At 41.5% G+C, this 6,000-nt stretch overlaps 1 non-coding gene across 1 annotated transcript; it reads left to right on the top strand.

The window, feature by feature from the left end:
• Positions 1-3,791: 3,791 nt before the first annotated feature.
• On the top strand, positions 3,792-3,898 carry LOC145096618 (small nucleolar RNA R71). Its single transcript, XR_013703994.1, has one exon. It is a non-coding gene; the product is annotated as a small nucleolar RNA R71 (small nucleolar RNA).
• Positions 3,899-6,000: the final 2,102 nt, after the last annotated feature.

Raw genomic sequence — 6,000 nt, 5'->3', positions numbered from 1 at the left:
GGTTGTTGTCCTGGCTGGACCTCCTCTTGCTCGTCATCTATCGGTGGTATAACAAAATGACCCCCGATATTCACCACCGCCCGCATAACACCCTAGACTTGAATGGTCAAGTCTGTGTCCGGGAATCGAGTAAGATTCCTTACAAAGTCATGGGTCAAAATATGATATGACCTAGCCAGGCGAGTAACCAAATGCCCCCCTGTAATCGGGCTCCCGGGCCTAGAATTGGCCGCTTTCTTCCCCATGAACCTTGCCAACATATAAGGTAAATCACAGCAAACGCCTGGGGTAATAAGAGTCCATAAATAAAACAGATTCTGAATGGGGACTTTATCACCATGATGCTTGTGATTTATTGAAAAAGTGATAAGGCGGTGTAAAAATCGGAAAACAGGATTCCGAATTTGTGACTCACTCGAGTCACGAGTGTTGTACTCATGGTTAGAAATGGCCCGCCAGAATTGTACATCCATAATACTGGGAGCAAAATCCCGAACACATCCAAGCAAGAACGGTATGAAAAACAGGGATTGCGTCTCCACTTCTGTATAGAGCCCCATACGCCAAGCAAATTCCCGAAGACTACACTCTCTATACACACCACCCAAACGAAACACAAGTGCCCGGTTGTAGGTGAAATCAAGGGTGCGTTCCTCGAAGCATACGGTAGAGAAAAACTCTACCGATAATTCCCGGTACATGGGTTCTTGAATAGCAAATAAATTCCTCCACCCATGACAAGTGAAGGAAAATTGATCTCCAACATAAGTCTTCGACCAATAACGTTCCAACTCCGCTACCATTCCCACTCCACCAAGCCATCCCCAATTGATAATTGGGGTTATTGCAAACTCCCTATTGTACAGCTATCCAAGCCGATTCTCGTAAGTCGTTAGCAACGGTCGGGGAATGTTTTGAGGAAACTGGTATAAGGGATGTGTGCTTGCTACATCTATCGGGTTTTCCTCCTGTGGAACAGCTCGTCGTGGTCCCATTTCTGCATACACAAGCAAACCAAAGCAGCAAACAACCAACACATTAAAACAATTTAAACCTGTTTCACAGAAGTCACGACGTGGCCAGGCTGCGCCACATCGTGGGTCGCGGTCGGTCACAGTTTTCAGATCGGTCTATTTACATGTCGTATCTACCAAAATTAGTGCTTGGGGTTTGTTCCTATGGACATTTAAAGGGCATGCAATCTAAAGTCCACCACTAGATTCAACCAATTTCGTAAATCATATCAATCCTAACCATGAAAATAGAAAATTGGAAGAACTAACTTCAAATAACAAGTAAAACACATACCAAGTAGATTAATTGGCAAGATCTTGCAAGGAATTTGGAAGTAGAATAAGAAATCGGTTGTGGGGCTTGTTGTTCCTGTTCGTGCGACAGTTTCAAGTGGGGATGAGTGTTTATTGGTCAAAGGGTTTTAAGGAAATGGTCCCCCTGATTTTTTAAAGGCCACGATGTGGCTGGCTATGCCCACGTCGTGGACCTTAAATCTGTTTTATAGTCCCGTATTCCATTTTAACCCACGATGTGGCTGGCTATGCCCACGTCGTGGAAACTGCCCATTTGCAAATTCTTAATAAAATCTCACATGTTAACTAATTGATTTGCATCTCATTATTAATTAAAGTTCCCTACAGCTAATTCCTTACTAATTATCAGTTATTAGATGATGAGTTGATGTCTTTCCTAAAAATTTAAAAGAAAAGAAAATGAAAACCAAACTCGGGTTGCCTCCCGAGAAGCGCTTCTTTTTCTTGGAGTCTTGAGTCGGACTCCGTGCCTTCTACGTTGAATCTTCTGAAGAGTTCACCATTAAGATCTTCTGTTCCTTGAACCGCCGCTTGTAAGCTTGAACTCGCCTTTTATACGCCTTCTTTGAATTCTCCTTTTTAGCTTTTCCCTCTTCTTCTAGCTTGTGTTTTGTGCCCTTAGTTTGTTCCTTGCACTCCATAGCATCCTCCTCTTCTTTCACCACCGGCTTTGTTACTCTTGAAGTGACCTCCTCTTTATCACTTGTCATTTCCTCATCCTCTTTGCTCACCCAAGAAGGCGGACTCTTGTAAGCTATGACTTCAATCAAATATGGAACAGATGCCCTCAGTTTTGTCCTTTTGACTTGATGAACTGCCTTTATCTCTTCTTCCATAAGCTTTTCCAGTTCTTCTAGTTCATTCTCTTCATTAATTGTGAACACCTCTTCTTTATCTTCTTGAAAGTCATCTTTTATCCCAAAGACTTCTTGTTCATCTCCAACCCTCAAAGTGAGCTTGGACTCGCGGATATCAACAAGAGCTCCAGCAGTGTTAAGCAATGGAAGACCAAGGATTATTGGAACATCCGGGTCTTCTTTCATGTCCAAGACTACAAAGTCTATTGGAAAAACAAATTTTCCAATTTTCACCAAAATATCCTCCACTATTCCCCAGGGTTGTGTCACTGAACGGTTCGCCATGTGAATCTTCATTTTTGTAGCCTTCATCTTCTGAATCTCCAATTTTTGATAAAATGAAACAGGCATTAGATTAATTTTAGCCCCAGAATCGGCTAAAGCATTAACCTTCATTTTATTCCCAAACTCACATGGAAGAGTGAGGCGTCCAAGATCCCCCATTTTTTTTGGTGTTTCTCCCAATACAACTTTTGAAGTTTGTTCACTTAGAATCACTGTAGACTGCTTCTTTAATTGCCTTCGAGTGTCTATCAAGTCTTGCAGCAATTTCTGGTTCTCGGGAGCTTTGGATAAGGACTCGACAAAAGGGGTATTAATTGGGATCCCCTTCACATGCTTTACAAACGCTAAATGCTCCTTCTCCAGTTGACTAAGTGTAGCTCGGGTGGGAAATGGTAAAGGTGGCTGATAAGTTGGAACAGGCTCAAAGGGTTTTTGATCAGACACGCGTCACGTCGTGGCCAGAGGAGTGCCACGTCGTGGCGATCCTAGTTCAGCAACTTTTTCACTTTCTATCCTTGATTTCTTGGGCTGCTACGGTTCTTCTTCCAATGCCTCCAGGAACTCAGAGATTGCATCTTCATCAGTATCGATGGCCATTACGTGAGATTGGGTCTTTACTTCGGGATTCTTCGAGGATAATTTTTCATGAACTAGAGTGGCTAGTTGACCAAATTGTACTTCAAGGTTATGGATGGAGGCTTGCTGATTCTTTATCAAAGTTTGTTGTTCCATAATGGCAGAATCAGTGGCATCGTGTCTCTTTTCCGAAGATTCCATAAACTTCATCAAAATGGTCTCTAGGTCGTGTTTCTTCTCGGCTGGTGGCTGCTCCTTTTGATAAAGGCCTCGACCTGTCTGCCTAAACTTCTCTTCTTTTTGCTTCTTATACTCTTCATATGGCAGCCACTCCCTCTTCGGTTTCCTCCAGTCCTCATCAAGCTTATCCCCACTAGAGTAGCACACTTGAGCTTTTCTGTTCCCAAACTCATCTACATTGCAGTCATTGGTCAAGTGTCGACCACTACATCTCTCGCAACCCACTCTTATGGCATGTATCGACTGGTCCATTTGTGTTATCCTACGATCCATATTATTCAGCATGGCCATGACAGGTGCAATTTCTTCAGTTTGGGCCCCTCCACCGCCTTTGATTCCATCTTGCCTCGGGTTGTGGTATTTGCGAGAGTGCTTCGCGAATTCTTCAATTAGCTCCTTGACCTCCCTTGTATTTTTCTTTTTCAGCGGTCCTTGAGAATCAAGGAGTTGTCTTGTCATCACGTTGACCCCATCATAAAAGATTGACATCTCTTGCTGCACATTTAGGTCATGTTGAGGGCAATTTCTGAGCAAGCCCTTGTACCGCTCCCATGCTTCGTATAGTGACTCCCCCGGCTGTTGCTCAAAGTTGGCTATTGCCTTCTTGAGTTTGGCTATTTTGGACGGCGGGAAAAACTGATCCAGGAATTGCTCACGCATCTGAGCCCAAGTGGTGATTGTACCCGGTGGGAGTGCTTTTAACCACTCCTTAGCAGCTCCTTTTAAAGTGATGGGAAGCATCCTAAGCAAGACTGTGTTTCTGGTGACATTTGGGACATTGAAGTAATTCGCAATGTCGTTGACTTCATCTAGATGCTTAAAAGCATCCTCATGATCTTTCCCGAAAAATAGGATGTCCTTCAGTGCTGTCAATATGTGTCCCATCAGCTCGAATGTGGTAGTGGCAGGAATTGTGGGTTGGACTAAACCGGGACCCACATCTTCTTGGATCCGCTTCTTGTAAGCTCCCATGGACATTTCTTCAATTGTTGCCATCTCGTTCCTTGGCTCGTTCTCGGGTCCGCTCGTGTGTTCTTCAAATTCCGGCTCGGTATCGCTTTCGGACTCGGTTTGGATGGGTGTATGATCCAAATGCTCAAGATTGCTCTTGTGCCTCGCTGATGAACTTGACTCTCCTGTCTTCTTTCCCGACTTCCTAGAAAAGGCTGACTTCAATTCTTGTAAGGGCGTCTTTTTCTTGTGAAGTGCAGACTCTGGATCTTCAAGTGGTGGCACCAAATATGTGCTTGAGCTTCTGGTCATGAACTCCTGCAACTTTCTCAACTAAAAACGTAAAACTGAACTAAAATAAGAAATACTAACTACAAACTAAAATTTAAAAAAAATTTAACTGTCCACGTCATGGCAAGTATATGGCCACGTCGTGGACTCTATGATTAACAGAAAAAAATTTATTTTGCTGAAAAATTAACTTTTTGTGGTTTTTACTCCACAAGAAGGATCGGTTAATTTAATGCAAATAACTAAGCTAAAAAAAACTAAGTCGTTCCCCGGCAACGGCGCCAAAAACTTGATGTGCACAAAAGTACTCACTAATTTTAATATTTATAACCTAACAAACTTAACTAACTATGCACTTATAGGCAGTGTACCTAGTCAGATTACAGTATAGTTTGGTTAAGTCGGGTGTCGATCACAGGGAACGGTGTTTCTAATTAATTTACTTACTATTAAATTAACCTAATTTATTAACAAGTTTAAAAGGGGTTTTATCTGGTTTTACAAGATCAGATGAACTTAAATCAAATTCAGTAAATAAAAACACTCTCTTGTTTAGTTTGAATCCACTTCTCCCTTATGGCTAGCTAATGATTACGGATTATTAAGTTGGTTTTTTAGTTATATTAGTAATTTAGTTCTAACTTACCAATAATTAACTAATTCATGTCAAACCATGTATGTTCACACATAATTAAACACAGAACTAATTATGAATGTAAATATGCTATGTAAGATTTGTTGTATAAACGCAATTATGATCACAATACACGTTCTCTAGCACAGCTAAGCTTTATTTATTCTAATTGCTAACTAAGATTGGTCAATCCTAGCTCTAACAATTCAATGTTCACTAAATTATTAGGTAAACAGGTTCATGCAGTTTAATGGTCACTAAGCTACACAGAACATGCAATCAAGCAATTAGAAAAACAAATAATAGCATGCTAGGTCATACAAATCAAACACAAGCAATTTTTACCAACTAAAATTAATCCATAAACATATAACTATTCATAAGTTTAAAGCTTCATCTAGCTAAACAAGAGTAGCTAGATTCAGCTGCTTATCATAGTACTTAAACTAACACAGCTAAAAATAATGAAAGACATGTTCTTAATTAATTAAAATATAGACCTTTACTCCTTTTGGTGTTAAGAACCCTCTTCCAGAACCTTTCTTTCGCTCTGAAACGTCTCCTGGAACTCTTTCCTTCTGCCAAAAGCTTCTCCTTCGTAATAATCAGGAGTACTTATATAACCTTCAAAAACTCGCGCCACGTCGTGGCCAACTGTGCCACGTCGTGGGCTTCAAGCAATCCGTATCCTCCAAGGAAATCCTCCGCGTCGCGATGTCTATCTTCTGGAACACCCGTGCCACGTCGTGGGCTTCATCGCCACGTCGTGAACTAAGTATTTATCGTGATTTTATCCTTTTCTTGCCTTTCAAGCCTCCCATGTTCCCCATTTTGTCAC

The sequence above is a fragment of the Lactuca serriola genome, chromosome 3 (genome assembly GCF_051521515.1).
Source record: "Lactuca serriola cultivar US96UC23 chromosome 3, Lser_US96UC23_V15, whole genome shotgun sequence".
NCBI lineage: Eukaryota > Viridiplantae > Streptophyta > Magnoliopsida > Asterales > Asteraceae > Lactuca > Lactuca serriola.
The sequence above is the reverse complement of the archived record's forward strand: the minus strand, read 5'-3'. Positions and strand labels throughout refer to the sequence as shown.